General features: G+C 34.7%; 1 non-coding gene and 1 pseudogene across 1 annotated transcript; both read right to left on the minus strand.

Moving 5' to 3' along the window:
- Positions 1-2,359: 2,359 nt before the first annotated feature.
- On the minus strand, positions 2,360-3,256 carry LOC112751075 (uncharacterized). Its single transcript, XR_011872460.1, has 2 exons — positions 2,827-3,256; positions 2,360-2,741 (listed from the first exon to the last, which is right to left on the minus strand). It is a non-coding gene; the product is annotated as an uncharacterized protein (transcript).
- A 5,960-nt stretch (positions 3,257-9,216) lies between these two features.
- On the minus strand, positions 9,217-15,673 carry LOC112749142 (7-deoxyloganetin glucosyltransferase-like; annotated as a pseudogene).
- Between the last annotated feature and the right edge of the window lie 2,368 nt (positions 15,674-18,041).

Below are 18,041 nucleotides of genomic sequence, written 5' to 3' on the forward strand. Positions count from 1 at the left end.
GGTTAAGTGCCATGTGGCATAATGACGTGATAGGTTGATGCCACAAGTCACAAGATGATTGGTTGACGTGTCAGGTCAGTGACATCTAACATGCCACGTGTCAGTTAGACAGCTACCACGTGGCAAGTGAATGGTGACAACATGGAACCACCACGTGATATTAACCTACCATGTCATCATGCCACGTGGCACTTAACGTGACATGTTATCATCTAATTAACGGAAGAACCAATTTGACTTACGTTTTATCTTTTAAGGACTAATATGGCTAAAAAAAGTCTTTTGATGACTAATTTGAAAAATGAGTGATCTTTCAGAACGAATTTGACTATTAACTCTTATTTTATACTGAGACTTTGGTGGCTAATTTTAGTGTAAATGTAACTAGTTGATGATGATATACCAAAAAAATAATAATAACTAGTCCGCTTAAGCAAGTATTGGGAGTTCGAACCTCACCTTATGCATACAGCAACCCATTATCCAACGACAGACCTTTAAATGAAGCTCAGGTCCATAACAAATTAATTTTAGTCAGTTGGATTGAGAAATACCGTAGTAATAATAATAATAATAATAATAATAATAATAATAATAATAATAATAATAATAATAATAATAATAATAATAATTACAAGTTAAAATACTTAAAAAAATAAAAAAAAAATTTTAACCTTACAGAAATAAGTTATGCGTATTTAATATAAATTAAAATTAAAAAAATATAAATTAAAAAGTATTATTTATCATAATCATTAATCTAATTAATTATAGGATAAACATATTTGGTCGTATTCAATAAAAATTTGGATTTTATGTTTTCACCTATGAACTATAGTTTAAACAGTATAGTCATTTTATATTTATTTAAAGGTCGTGAATTCAAATTTCATTTCATACTTTGAAGTAAAAAAAAAAGTTTAGATTTTGACTTGTTTCATTTTATTCAAATTTTTTTCAAGTGGCTTTAACTTGTAATTTACTGCTATGTTATTATTATTATTATTATTATTTCCGAGACCGAATAACACTTCCACTAAACCAACTCTTTTTTTTATGTTATTTCATAGACTCATAAGGTCTATTAACAACTCAAACTCACTCCTTTACTATAACTGACTAGTTAACAACAAAAAAAACTCAAGAGCTTAATTATGACCAATAATTTTACATAATTAAAAACCAAACAACCAACAAGACCTGCAGCAGCTGAAGTTAATGCAACAGTTGCCTCATTTAATGGAACAATTTTTATACGCATTGCTGTTTGTCAACAGCCACGTTTTTTCAGCACATGCTGAAAAAAAAAAGCATCGCACCGTAGGACTGCCCTTTTTAAATTGCACAGATTTCGGATGGAGTTCAATCAAATGGAAGCAACAATCTGGCTGGGGAACCTCTGGACCCAGTGGTATACCCACCTCCTCATTTTTGTATTAGGTATTTTGATCCATTTGAAACTGATATGGACTAAAACCAATAACATACTATTGTGTTATACTTTATAGGCTAAAGCAAAAACCAAAAGAAAAAGGTGCCCAAGCTCAGGAGTACACCTGCTGTAATCCAAGAACCAAGAGTGAAGATCAAACTCTTACAGTTTGCACCACCACAGATAGACGTAATATTAATTGTCATATTGTTTATACACTCCAAAAAATTATGGCCCAATCTATCAAAATAAAAATTGTTATTCTGTTTTGCTTTAGGGTTTGGATGTCAATGCTGACCCCTCAGTGTATACTAGCCCAAATACTCCACTTCAGGGAGCACAAGTTAGAGTCAAGCAATCAATAACTAGGCCACTAGCACCTCCAATTCAACACAATCCAGTCACCCGTCCATTAATGAATCATACTCTCCAACAGACCAAACCCTTATCCACAAGACCACTTACTCAGGAGCAACAACACACTAATGAATCAAGTAGCATAGGAACTGCAACAAGTACCTTCAAATTTTTTCCCACACCAAACCTAAATGTACCCCCGAGATTCAAGCCAACATATGGCTTTAGGCCACCAAAGCAGAAATGATGAACTGATGTCTTTTTTTTTTTTTTTTGTTATGCATCTTGGATGTCTGCTAGTCTAAGACCTTTTATTTAATATTATGGAATATGTAACAGACTTGGTTATTGTTTTTTGGGTGTATCCATTTAGATGCAACATGTTTTCTTGTTTCGAGCTGAGCTATCAGCAGAGTAAACTATGCCTATGTGTATAGAATTACGAATGTAATTACTGTCTTTGGAAAGCTATCAGCAGACTAAATTATACCTATGTGCATAGAATTATGAATGTAATTACTATGTTTTTGGAAATATATCATTCTCCAGGATTTCATAGTTCCAAATCTCTTACACAAAATTATATTATCATTAATGCAACAAAGTCACAATCTATTCACATAGAATATGCAATTATAGGGGCACAACAATCCATATATCAACCCTAACCATACATCAATGATTGCAATACAATATAATCTATATCCCAAACTACAAGATACTTCACTGTTGCTAATGAAATTAACATGGCTAGCATAACAGAGACTATGAACTGATTACTCCATTTCTTTGATTTTCCTTCAATTCCCAAATCAACCTTCTATGCCAGTTGATCCAATCTGTTTTCTAGCATCATCATTCTTCTTTCAACATCACTACCTTTCTCATGCCCAACATGACAAGAAATCAACTCGTCCAGCCACACAAAATAGTTGCAGTGAGGTCGTTCCGTCTATAATTGCATTTATTATGAACATAATTCGTTAAAGAACACAAGAAAACTTAAATCTAAGAATCAAACATGGAGGAACACTTACATGTTCGTAGCAACAACCATGGAAAATTCTGTCTGGGTTCTTGACAGTTCCAGATCCTTGCATGATCGCATAAGTTCCACACTTGCATTTAGGGTGCTGAAACTTCACCTTCTTCCCCCAACTTGCATTACTACTCGAACCCATCCTACTATTCCGCACAATGACCCAAGGGGGAGTGTCTCCTGATATTTGGAGTTACAATATCATGATCCACGGCTTGTGCAAAAATGAAATGGTCAATCAGGCCTTCGAACTCTTCGACATAATGTGTTCGAAGAACTTGGTTCCTGACGAGGTAACTTTCAGTGTCCTAATTGATGGCTTGAGAAAATCAAGGAGAATCGATGATGCTTTGGAGCTTCTTCAAAAGATGCATGATGGAGGTCATCCTGCTAATATAGTCACTTTCAACATTCTTATAGATGGCCTGTGCAAAAATAGAAGAATTAAGGATGTAATAGAGAATTTTGAACATCTTTCCACTAAAGGCTATAATCCAGATGTTCAAAATTCTCTATTACATCCTTAATTCTTCTATAAGAATGTTGAAAGTGACTATATTAGCAGGATGACCTCCATCATGCATCTTTTGAAGAAGCTCAAAAGCATCATCGATTCTCCTTGATTTTCTCAAGCCATCAATTAGGACACTGAAAGTTACCTCGTCAGGAACCAAGTTCTTCGAACACATTATGTCGAAGAGTTTGAAGGCCTGATTGACCATTTCACTTTTGCACAAGCCGTGGATCATGATATTGTAACTCCAAATATCAGGAGACACTCCCCCTTGGGTCATTGTATGGAATAGATATTTTGCCTTATTTACCTCTTTAAGCCAAAAATATCCATCCATTAAGCTGTTATAAGTAAGGTTTTGAAAATCAGACCAGTCATCGAACCGCTCTAGTCACTAGTTCACTGGTTTACTGGTCCAATCGGTCTAACAGTGGTTCAACCAAAAAAACCATTCTATAATAAAATAATAAATAAATTATAAATAAGCATTCTAAAATATCTTTCAAATTTAAAATCCTACATAAAATATCACCAACTAAATGTAATTAATCATCAAAATATGCAAAAACTTGCTGTAAATTTGTTGACAATTAACATAATTATACTTCCATCAAAAATAACTGGATTGAATTGCAGTACAGAAGGTAAAGATAGAAAATATTGTCTTAATGTAGTTGAGTCAAAAAGTAAAACAAAACAGGCCCTTTTAGTAATAAAAAAGATGCAAAATTTTTCGCTTAAGAAATAAAAAAGCAACTCTACAGACCAATATTGAATCTTTGGAAAAACTTACATTCATTATGTGCTTATAAATATCATTGACAGCCTTCTCTGTTATTCCTCTCATTGTATACGTCTTTCCACTGCTAGTTTGTCCATAAGCAAAAATAGTCGCTGCACAAATATGCATGCAATCATTTGGTCATTCATAGGTCACTAGCAGAGGCACAAATTACCAGAGTGATCAGGGCATAAAGCTACAAAAATTAAATACATTACCATTAATGCCCATCAATGCAGATAAAGCCACATTCTTTACCCCTTCGTACACTGTCTCAGTTAAACAAGCAGGACCAAAAACTGTCTACAAGAACACATTGACAAAAATAAATAATACTAATAAATAAATAAAGTGAGGACATCAAATTATGAAGGAAAGTATGAATTATCTGATACCAAAGGTAAACGATGCTGGTTGAGCAGCACATTCGTTTGCGGGCGGTTTATATACAATCGTAAAATCATCAATGCAATCCCATGCCACCTGATCCTTAGCCAATTGTTCTTGTCTGTTTAAAGGCCTTAGCCTTACAGTAACTACAATCTTCTCCTCTCTGTCTCTAGGCCCTCCTGGGGTTGATACCGGTGTCCTATCTATCTTTGAAGCTGGTGTTCCAGGTGCTCTGATAATCATCTTCTAGATAAATCATAGTTATGAAATTATCAGAAATATGGATCCGATTCTTTTGGGCTAAAGTGACCATGATGCACTTTACACTAAAAATCAAGAGTAGATAATTATATACTCTTAGTTTATAACTTTATACACAAGTTCAAGAAACTTTATAACTGTAAGCATAAAATTTCAAACTCTACTAAAATTAAAAAACTCTATTTTACTGAAGTAAAAAACAAACTGAAATTGACAGAACCAAAATTTTCAAATTATAATATATGATATATGACAATAATATAGGACTGATTGCATGCTCAAAACTCAAATGCAAATGAGTTTTTAAATCCTTTTCTAAAAAGATAACTCCATCAACAAGTCGCATAAATTTACTTTTAAAAGAAACCATTGATCCAACCAATCACGGCCTATGGCCCATACCAAATCAACTCAACCTCCGGCCTAATTCAAAATAAATCACCGCTATTATCAATCCACCATCAAATACTCAAGACAGAAATAAATCACAAGTACAAACAAATACACGGCAAGCACATTTAAAGAATAGTTACAGCAAGTATCACAGTTACCAGTTAAACATAATTCATCAGATAGGCAAACCAAAACACTTAAGCACACCCAAACAAAGCAAACAAACGCAACATGATGCATGCCTGTCCTATTGGACGTGAGCTCACACGTCAATTACTTTGCCAGAACCCGATACATCCGGTAGCTAACCCGGATATCGTTCTCTTGAAAACCAGTGGGTGGTACACCACCTCCATCCCCACCTGGTGAGCAATACACCACCACGATCCTCGCAAGACTTTCAATTGAAAAACACACACCCGTGGGCTGTAAATAACCACGATCCCTACAAACATTTTCACAACCCGTGGCGGTAAACAACCACGATCTGCACGTCCATCGCGACACTAGACAAGCGGTACACCACCACGATCCTTGCCAGATCAAAGCTCACATTCAAAACTACAATATTTTAAAATATTGACCCGGAGCAAGTGGGACTAAGTCACAACCCTTGCATACTGCCCAGGTGTTTTAAATATCAATTTCTCTCTTTAATAACAATTCAAATCCATTTTGCTTTCATAAAACTCCTTTTCACCAAAACAAAAGTCTCAAATCAACTTTATTTTCACGTTCAATAATTTTCCAAAGAAACAAAATCATCTTTCCATACTAAATCGAAATCAAATAATACGATTCTTAAACCAAATTTTCTTTTAAATAACACTTCAAACAAAATCTTAGGGTTTTATAAAAATTCCGGCAGCATCTCCCATAAAACTTGGACTTTGCCACCTTTCTCAGATCCCAACCAAACTATTTATCAAACTCTTATCAACCATTTCCAGTATTAAATCATTTCAAAATCAAACCGCTTCCAAAATCAAATTATTTCCAATTCTCAAAATTATTTCTGATAAATCAACAAAACTAATTCTAATATCAAAACATTTACAAATATCAAATTATTTCAGCAACCACCAATTTAACAAAATAAATCAATAAATCAAAATTCTCAATGTCTCTAACACAGTCAAGAAACCAATATAACTATCAAGCGACCACTTCAACAACCAACTAGGTAAGCAATTACATTTATTCAAATCAACTCAGCTCAGTCCATAAGACTTAAAAAATCATAAAAATATATTTTTTGCATTAATATCAACTTGTAACAATTCTTAAAAGTAAAATAAGTTTAAGAAAAGCATCCCTACCTTGGTTGCGACTTGACTACACGACAAAACCCTTAAAACTCTCATTTCGCAGCGGCGACTTCAAATCCGACCATTCCCACAGTCAACAACAGTCATCAAACTCGCCATGCAAGACCCGAAACTCAATCCTATGACATCAACATTGAAAAATCCTTAATAACTTATAACAGAACGATAACGGTAAGGGTTTTTGAAGTAGAGACACTTACTGTACCAAAAAGAAACCAAGAATAGAGCAGCGGCGGCTCCAATGACGACTCCCAGAGAGCAGAACGGTGACAGAGCTGCGACGAACTCCATCAGTGGCGACTTTGACCACCGCGACCCCGAACAGCAGTGACAGCGACCCCTGGCAACGACGGTTCCCCCTTCTCCGTGATGGCGAGTGTGGTGGCAACCAGGAACGTGACAACAACCACGGCAGTAGCTCCTTCCTTCCTCTCCTCGGCGATGGCGGCACAGGCGACGATGATTCTTCCTCCTCCGCGACTTTGTGCGACACTCTTCCTCAAAGCCCGTTTCGATCTGCCTCTTCTTCAGCTCAGTTCGGCGTCTTCGTGGTGGCAGTGGTGGCAGGACACGACGACTCGACGATTTGGCGGCAGCGGTGACCTCTCCTTTTGCCGGCGACGCTCCTCCGTTTCTCTCTCTCTGCGTGGGTGGCTGGCACGACAACAAGGGAGGGTGAGGGAGGTGTGTGAGGCTGAGTGTGGGTGCCGTGAGGGGGAGTCCGTGTGTCTGTATGCTACTATGCTGTGGTGTGGAGTCTTTGGGAAGGGGTTGGCGGCTGAAGGAGTGAATAGTGGATAGGGAGCGAGTGTTAAGAGTAACATGGCGCCTGATTTAATGCTCCTTGGAGATTTGGAGTATTCAAAACTCCTTTTAAAGAGTTAAACAAAAGTTAACATTTATACCTATTTTTTTGTCTTTTTTATTTAAAATTTGTTTGAATTAAGATTATTATTTTAATTTAGACCATTTTAAGTCCGTTATATTTTTGGATTAATATTACTCATATTATATTATTATAATAAAAAATTATTATAACATTATTATAAAAGGTTTAAAAAACTGAAAAGTCAAACATATTTTTTGATATAAATTTTAAAAGACTAAAATATTTTTTAAGATTAAAGTTATTTAATTTGAATTAAAAATTTAATTTAATTTTAAAAGAACAAAACTAAAAAAATTATATTTAAATTTAAAAAGATAAAATTATCTTTTTTAAAGATTAATTTAAAATTATAAAATATTTATTTAAATAGTAATAAAAAGGCAAAATTATTGTTTTGGTATTAATTAAATGCATAAAAAAATTTGATAATTTTATAAAGACAAAAATATTCTTATAAAAATTAAGGAACGACTTACAAGGTCGAACAACCAATTCAACAATAAATTATATAACTTTTATCTAGTTCTAACTTCACTTCAATTATCATTCATTTTTTTTTATTCATATTTTTTTTCGTAGTAGAAATTTTTTTCTTTTATTTAAAAATCTAATTCTAATTTGAATTGATATCATTTAATAAATTTATAATGTTAAAATTTAAATCTGATTTTAAAAGATTAACATGCACTTTTCATATAATTTTAAATGATAAAAATACTCTTTAAATAATTAAAGTTGTTTTATTAAATTAAAAAATAAAAATTTGAATTTAAATCTTTTTTTCTTTAGTAACTAAAAAAAACAATATGGAATGTGAACTTGAATTTAATTAATAGAACCAAAAATATTATTTAGTATTAAATTTAAATATTAAAATGTTCTTTTAAGATTATATTACTTAAACGAGTTAGAAAGTAAAATTTTAAATTTTAATTTAAAACACTAAAATAGGAGCAAAAATAGAAGACCAAAACAATTAAAAAAGGAGAAAAACAAAAGAGCACAACAGCATCACCACTCACACTACATGGGAGACGTAGGTGGCGAGTGAGGCGAAATGCCTCCGAGACGACAGCGACGCTATGATAGAAACGATGAAGGAGACGCGACGTTGAAGGAGATGCGAGTGACGGTGGTGAACGGTGGTAATGAATTTGGTTAGAAGTGGGATTTGAGAAAGAGAATTATGAGGTAAAATAAATATAAAGAGTTTTTAATTTAAAGCAGAAGAGGTAAAATAAATATAAAAAAAATAAAAATTTTAACTGCGAAATATTAATTTAAAAATAAAAATATATGGAGTATTGATTCACTAAATAATTAACGACTTTATAGGTTGTCTATTAGAGAGTATTATAAACATAGTCATATTAAAAACAATACGAGTGTATTAATTTTTTTAATTTATAATTAACGGTTTTAAATAGTTATTTTTTAAAACCGAATAAATATAATTAATCGTATAAGTATAATAATAGGGAAATTCACTCATATAAGTCGATGAGTCTCAAAATTTACACAAATCAAGCAATAGGAAAATTGGTTCATGAATCAACCAAGAGGACATTTCTATATAATTCGAATTAGGCTAATTCGAACGAGTTAATAGTCAATTTCGTCCCCGAAAGTGTCCTCGATCTCCATTTTCATCCCCGAAAGTCAAAATTAATCAAAAACGTCCTCGAAAGATACCCGTGTTGATCACGTTCGTCCTTCCGTCTTCTCGGTTGATGAGATGGCAAACGGCCGCTTACGTGGCACGTTAACTGCCAAGCTGGCCAACGCCAGGGTGTAGGATGTTGTTGCTGACAAGATAAGTTTCGCTTAAGCCATCAAATTAGTCCTTCGAGTTTATAAACCTTAATTTCTTTCCCTTTTTGCCCCTCCATGAGTTCCCTCACAAGCCCCTAAACCTGCTCTCTCTTAACATCACACTCAATCTCCATCCCAATCCCTCTGCAAAGAAAGGCCAACATGCCATTGGAACTCCCTCACATATGCTCTCCAATGTTGAGTTCCACCCACAATGTGTTAGAAATCCGCCAATTGATGCATGACACAGAACTTTCTCTTGTTGGCACCACCCCAATACCAATCCCCTCTCACATCTTTCAATCACATTCACATATTCATCACTTAATTTCCCATCACCATTATTATTATTATCATGCACAAGATTAGGCCTTATGACCCACAAGAAATGGTACTTGCTATTAACCAAACCCCAAGCAAATTCACTTAGTTGCTTTGGTGTCATAATCACTAAGCTACCAAAGCTCACATACACAACAGAACCTCTGTCTCTTTTATCCAACCATTCCAAGCATTTGTTGTCTTCCTTCCACAGATTTAAATCAATCGACTCCAATTGAGTATTTGAGTTTGAGAGCTGTTTGAATAGCATTGATAATGGACCAATGGAGTAGACATTGGAGTATTTGGCTCTGATGGCATCCAAAACCTCTGATTCTAAGTCTTCAAAGGTGTTAAGGATAACCCCTTTGACATGCATAGCAGTGTTCACTTTTACTATGTTGTAATTGAACATTACATCAGAAGGATTAGTAGTTCTAAGAAATGTGGGAAGGTCTTTTAGTCTTGCTCCTTTCATTGCTGGAATCCAATCAACTTTAGTATCAAGATATCCATCAAGCAGATTCTTCTCATCTGAAAAGAATAAATTTTTATTTTATTCTATTAAAAAATTGTATGATACAAATAAAAACTTGTCAAAATATAATACAAGAGAGTACCTTTCAATGGGAAATAACCTCTTTTCCGAATCTCTTCAAAGTTAATGTATCCCAGCATGCCACAGGCACTGGGAGTGAAAAACACAAAGTGAGGAATGTGGAACTCTTGAGCAACTTTCAAAGTGAACCACATAGCACCATCAGAAACTATGCAAGTAACAGGAGGCACATCATCATGGTTTGGAGAAACAAGGCTCGCAATGAGTTTTCTGAAAGAACACAAGCCTTCAGCAGAGAATAAGAACATGAAAAACTCTAACTTCAGCTTCCACAGTGTCCAACTTCCATGCCACCTTCACCCTCCATTCATCATACTCACCTTTAACCTCCATATTAGCTCCTGCATCTTTCTTTGTACCACACACACCCACTGCTTCAAATTCATCATCATCAACCCACTTAAAATAATTGCAGTGACTACCCTTCTGCAATTTCATATGGGAGTAAACAAAAAAATCAGAGAACACCCAACAGAGGATAAGAACATGAAAAAACTTTAACTTCCTTTACCACCACTCACCCGGTACCTTGGACATGCATGGAACAATCTACTCGGATTCTCCGCTGTCCCAGATTCCTTAATCACAGTCTTCAGCCCACAGAAACATGATCCATCATGAGCATTCACCCTCCTCCTTCGCATCGAAACACTGGATCCATGACTGTCGTGCGATGCATGTGACAAACCGCCACCACAACCACCATCTCCTCTCTCCATCCACACAGCCAGCCAGGGATTACGCCTCCTAGTTACCTCTACTGCCACCGAAAGTGATCACCTCGAAGTATTTATCGTTCGTTTTGGGATTAGAGTTTATAAACTCGAAGGACTAATTTGATGGCTTAAACGAAACTTATCTTGTCAGCAACAACATCCTACACCCTGGCGTTGGCCAGCTTGGCAGTTAACGTGCCACGTAAGCGGCCGTTTGCCATCTCATCAACCGAGAAGACGGAAGGACGAACGTGATCAACACGGGTATCTTTCGAGGACGTTTTTGATTAATTTTGACTTTCGGGGATGAAAATGGAGATCGAGGACACTTTTGGGGACGAAATTGACTATTAACTCTCAACTCTCAATTTACACACAGACGCACACACCCACTAATTCGAATCAGGGTGATTCTAATTACACACAAACTCACATACTAGTTTGAATTGGACTGATTTGAACTAGTTATGAAATATTTGCCAAAAATATTAGAAAAAATATTAGTAAAATATTTGTCAAAAATATTAGAAAAAAATACTATATAATATAAAAAAATATACTACAAAAAATATATATAAATTATAAATATTAGTTGAACGTGAATTTTATAGTATAAATCTAATCCATGCAATTGTTTTAATACACCAACAATTATATCTATATGGAGCCAATGCTAAATCAAGTTCAATTAGTTCGATAATACGAGTGTATGAAAAAAAAATTGAATTTTATAAAGTTTAAAAATTTTTATTATGTGATAGGTTAGTAACGAGTACATTACAAATTTTTATAGTACTCATCGTAACAATGTTTAATTTAATAATTGTTATTAAAATTTTAATTGTATTCGTTACAAAATAAATAATCACAATAATTTTTAATACAATTATTTAAATTATATGGTGAGATATTACATTATTCAAATTACGCATGGGAAGTTCGAATCACTCTAATTCGAATTAGATGGTGAGCAATTCGAATTTTATACAACTATCTTCTGCCCATTCTTGATAGCTCATGAATATTTTTTAATAAATTTATTTAAATTATACCACAAAAAAATATTTTATTCTACAAAATAATTTTAAAAAAATAGCTTAAAAAATGTTAGGAGTACTATAAAAATTTGTAATTTCCTAATGACTTAGGACATTAAAGAAATACTCTACATAGTCAATAATAATTTAGAAATTAAAGAAAATATATTTTTATCATGTATTTATCTGAATCACTAGAATATTACAAACTTTTATAGTACTCATAACATCATTTAAGCCATTTTTTTAAAATTATTTTTTATAGAATAAAATATATTTTTTAATTATTTTATATGGAATAAAATATTTTTTTAATTTCTAAATTATTATTGACTATGTAGAGTATTTTAGTTAAAATTTGAGTACATATATGTATTTACCTAAGTCATTAGAACATTACAAAGTTTTATAGTACTCCTAATATTTTTTTAAGCTATTTTTTTTAAATTATTTTGCATAGAATAAAATATTTTTTGTGGTATAATTTAAATAAATTTATTAAAACAATTTATTAAAAAATATCCATGAGCCATTAAAAATGGACAAAAGAGTATTGTATGGAATTCGAATTGATAGCTCATTAATATTTTAAAGAAGTCTCATAATTAAATACTTTGTTAGTTTTTTTTAATGCATGAAATAAAATATATATTTTTTAATTTTTAAATTATTAAATTTTTTAACAGCATAATTAGAATTATACCATGAGTAATTCGAATCTGGCCAATTCGAATTACTATGTGCAGCGTGTGAGTAATTCGAATCACCCTGGTTCGAATTAGTGCTTGTGTGCGTCTGTGTGTAATTCGAATTACATAGAAATGTCCTCTTGGTTGAACCCTATAACAATTATTGATTTAGTTGAATCACGTAAATTTTTCTCCAGGTTGATTTATACGGGTGATTTGCCCTATAATAATACGAATACGTTTATTTTTATCAAATTAAATTAAGTTATTAATTAAATTATATTTATTTAAATTTTAATTTAAAAATAAAAATATACCAATACGATTTAGATTGTTAAGTAATGAATTTATGAAATTCTAAAACAAAATAAATTTGAAAAGATAAAAATAAAAAAAATTATTATGAAAAACAATAATTTTTTTATTTTGTTTCAGTAAAAAAATTAACACTAATAAAACACTAAAATTAAAAAAAACGTTACTTAATAAATAAATAAATAAAGATGAGAGATTAATATTTTATGATTATTTTATATTTTTATTTAAAAGCATAATTTTAAGTTAGTGTTAATTTTTAAATATTAACTTTTAAAAAAATATAATTTTTTGGCATTAATTGTTTAATGATGTTATCAAGGTACAATAAAAACTCCATTAATTTTTTTTCCAAAGATAATAGGTTATATTTCATTAATTATTAAAAAATGAAATACAAAGATGTCCAAAAGCAGAACAGCATAATAAAAGGTGGGGATTTCCCAAAAACACTACACTGAAGGTATTCATCCAACGGTGCGTGATCGAAAAACGAAGAAAAATCTTAAAGAAGAAATAATGATAAATCAAATTGACTGCAACTAAGAGCTTGTCTCATGGAGATGACGACCTAAACTGGGAGTTCTTTGGATTTCACGGAGCAACTTGACAGAGCTTGCTAGAATGGCAGACGGCATAGAAGTAGAACCTTCAAAAATCAACTGGTTGCAAGCTTTCCAGCAGTTCCAACAAATGATGGCAAGCAATTGAGGATTACGGTCACCATTCTTCAACGGGTTAAGTATCTCTGTTGATGCAGTCCACCATGTCCAAAAGTCGTTAGAACTCTGAGGGGGAAGACAGTCACGAAGATAACTCTGAGACCATACGTCTTTAATTCTAGAGCAATCGATCAAACAATGAGTGACTGTTTCCGTTGCTTCATGACAGCAAGGGCATATTGGTGATATAGATGGGATGCGGTGATGAATCTGAGCAAGCACCGGAAGTCGGCCATGGAGAGCTTTCCAGATAAATAGCTTAATTTTGTAAGGCAAGTTCAACTTCCATAGATCAATCCACGGCTTTTTCTGCTGCATATAATTAGGGCAAATCCCCAGAGGCGGATGGTAAAATAAATAGCCAACTCTGTAACCTGAAGCTGTATCATATTGCTTGGATTTGTTCAAATCCCATTGCAATTTGTCCCTACTCTGCTGAATTTTAACTGACAAAATCCTGTTTGCAACGTCTTGGGGAAATAATTCTTGAATGAGATTCTGATTCCAATTTCTATCTTCAGTAATTAGATCTTTAACTCTTTGAACCAACTCAGAAATAGCATGTCTATTTGGCATGTCAGAAATCATTAAAGGATACGGAGGAGGCAGCCAAGGATCCTCAAAGGTTCGGATATTCTCACTGTTGGGAATAATACACCATTCCCCCTTGAGAAAACACCTTTGACAGAGAAATAAAATAGACACAATCACAACACAAGAATTTAACGTGGAAACTCTAATTACCGAAAAAAAACCACGGCCGTTGTCAAATGACAACCAGAGAATATCACTATGTGAAAATTGTTACAACACATAGACTTCTTTCTCTCACCGGCACCCCAGTACACCCACACTCTCTCAAAGCAAATATCTAACTACACCTCACAACACTCTCTAATAAAGAGTACAGAGGAAAAGAAAAATCAGATACAAGCTTAAAGTGTTTCTGACTGGTGCAAAAACAAATGGAGAACTTAGCCTCATATTTATAGCCTAGGCCACCCACTCCATTTGCTATCCTGAGCAATGTGGGACTAATTCAACCAAATCCTAACAATCTCCACCTTGATTGAAATAGTCACACATCTTCAGCTTTCATTGTCAACACCGACAATTCTTTGCTGCCATTGTCTATACCGACAATCATAGTTCAGAGAACTATCATACTCCACCATGAAAGTATACTCACTTGGAATTAGACCACTCCAAGCATTTCACCTTGGTACAGATCGAAACCTTGCTAAAAATTCATGGTGCAACTTCCAAATTGGCTTTTCCTGGAAGTTCTTCAGCCATCGACCTAACTCCGCCACACACCTTGCATCTCAACGCCAACCAATGCCCGTGTGCAATTGTGGACCCGATTGCCACAACTCATCCTTATCCATGGCAGTGCGGTAATACCATGAGGATACTTCTTGTCTTCTAGAGAACATCATCTTCTCTCATAGAGAGAGCAATATTGCAAGTATCAGATTGAGAGTCTTTTTCTGAAACCGCATTACCTGGACAATTTCTCTTTACATGCCCAGACTTTCCACATTTCCAGCATGTTACACTCCTTCCACAATTTCCTTTTCCATAATTGTCACTTCTAGCTACAAGCGCCAAATCTGATGAAGTGCTACCCTCATTTTTCATTCTTCTTTCTTCAGCAATGAGCTTACTGGCAACTTCTTCAAAATTCAGAGTTTCCTTCCCATACATTAAAACAGGTTTGATATACTCATAGGAAGAGGGAAAAGACAATATGAGCCTCAGTGCCTTATCTTCATCATCAATTTTCACTCCAATTGCCTCTAATTCAGAGACAATACCATTGATAGCACTAAGATGGTCGGAGATTTTCACATTGTGATCCATGCGTAGATTATGGAACTGCTCCTTCAATAACAACCGATTTGAGATGCCCTTTGACTGATACAACCCTTCGAGTTTATCCCAAAGTTCCTTGGCTGTTTTCATTCCTGGCACATTTGCAAGAACATTCTTAGCCAAACACAGGCGAATAGCACTTGCAGCTCTCAAATCTAGTTCCTCCCATTCTTCATCCTTCATACCAGAGATCTTCTCCTTCAACGCCTTGTGCAAACCTGATTGTATCAACACATCCTTGACTTGTATTTGCCACAAGCCAAAATTGATTTTTCCATCAAATTTCTCTATTTCAAGCTTCACAGCACTTGAATACCCTGACATTGTTGCAATCGTATACTGGAATAGTATAACTCAACCGTGCACTAGGAAGGGTCCCCAGGAAAGAAAGGTGGGTCACAATGGACACACTTAAATACCAAGTCTTTCCTTAGCCAGAACCTTTCCAAACAGCACTCTCACAGTGTCACACTGCCTTCCAGCAACAACAACAGCAACCAAAGATCAACCTCAAGCCACAGGACAAAATTCTTTTCTGATGTGGAAGGTCAAACTAGGCTGCAACCACAGAGCATACTAAGAATAAATCCCACCGAACCAGGCTCTGATACCACTTGTTGGGAATAATACACAATTCCCCCTTGAGAAAACACCTTTGACAGAGAAATAAAATAGACACAATCACAACACAAGAATTTAACGTGGAAACTCCAATTATCGGAAAAAAAAACCACGGCCGTTGTCAAATGACAACCAGAGAATATCACTATGTGAAAATTGTTACAACACATAGACTTCTTTCTCTCACCGGCACCCCAGTACACCCACACTCTCTCAAAGCAAATATCTAACTACACCTCACAACACTCTCTAATAAAGAGTACAGAGGAAAAGAAAAATCAGATACAAGCTTAAAGTGTTTCTGACTGGTGCAAAAACAAATGGAGAACTTAGCCTCATATTTATAGCCTAGGCCACCCACTCCATTTGCTATCTTGAGCAATGTGGGACTAATTCAACCAAATCCTAACACTCACCAGTACCCATAGCCCAATTAAGACCTTTTTCAACAATCTTTTGGCCTTCCAGTATGCTTCTCTATCCCCAAGAAGGTAAGACTCCAATTTCTGCCGTTATAGCATTACCATTGCTAAAGTATTTACCTCTTAAGATTTTGGATAATAAGGAAGTAGGCTGCGTTACAAGTCGCCAAAACTGTTTGCCTAAAAGCACCAGATTTTGGATTCTGAGATCTTTAAATCCAAGGCCTCCTTCTTTTCGTGGGCGAGTCATAGTGTCCCAGCTAATCCAAGTCATCCTCCTTTCAGAACCTTTTTGTCCCCACCAGAACTGAGAAAGTAGAGAGTGAATTTCCGAAATTAAACCATCAGGTAACTTGAAGCAAGACAATGTATAAATAGGAATAGCTTCTCCCACTGCCTTAAGCAATACGTGTCTACCACCTGACGAAAGAAGATTGCGCTTCCACCCTTGGATTCTTTTCCGAACCTTTTCTTTAATCATACTAAAAGAAGCTTTTTTTGATTTAGAGACTGTAGAAGGCAAACCAAGGTATTTATCCTGAGCCCCAATATGATTAATATTCATAGAGTTAGCCAGTAGTGTACGAGTAGTGGACGGAGTGTTGTGGCTAAAGAATGCAGCAGATTTATTAAGATTTACCCTCTGGCCACTGATGCTTTCATAAGAATTCAATAAATGCAGGATATTTGAACATGCTTCAGGATTAGCCTTACAGAATAAAATGGAATCATCAGCAAACAGGAGGTGGTTGACCTTGGGACATCGCCTATATATCTGAAGACCCTGAATTAGTCTGTTTTGTTCTACCTTGTGTAGCAAGAAGGAGAGACCTTCTGCACAAAAAAGAAAAAGATACGGGGATAGAGGATCTCCTTGTCGAATACCTCTATTTGGTTTGAAGAAACCATAAGGTTGTCCTTCCACAATAACAGAATAAGAAACAGTTGTCACTAATTCTCGAATCCACATGATCCATCAGGAGTCAAAACCAAACTTCTCCAATATAAACCAAAGAAAGTGCCATTCCACCCTATCGTGTGCCTTACTCATATCTAATTTTAGCGCCATTTCATTTTTGAAACCCCTTTTTTTGTTCTTCAAGTAATGCATACACTCGTGAGCAATTAGGATATTATCAGAGATTAATCTGCCTTTAATAAAAGCACTCTGTGTAGGGCTAATTAATCTATCCATGAATTCCTGCTAAACGAAGTTCCTCTAATTCCGACTGTAGTAAATCAATCTCCACCTTCGAATTAGATCTGTGTTCTTGCTGCCATCTGACAATCTTATGCCGACAACGCTTTATTTTTTGAGCTAGGATATACATGGCTGAACCATCAATCTGTTCATGCCAAACCTCTCTAACAATCTGCCTTATTTCATCATTGGAACACCATCTTTCTTAGAATTTGAATCTCTCAGTTCTCGGATTAGAGTCTAGGAGAAGAGGGGCATGATCCGAGCCTGATTCTGACAGTCTAAGAACCGTTGCATTGGGATAGAG

Source organism: Arachis hypogaea, chromosome 15 (assembly GCF_003086295.3).
Source record: "Arachis hypogaea cultivar Tifrunner chromosome 15, arahy.Tifrunner.gnm2.J5K5, whole genome shotgun sequence".
NCBI lineage: Eukaryota > Viridiplantae > Streptophyta > Magnoliopsida > Fabales > Fabaceae > Arachis > Arachis hypogaea.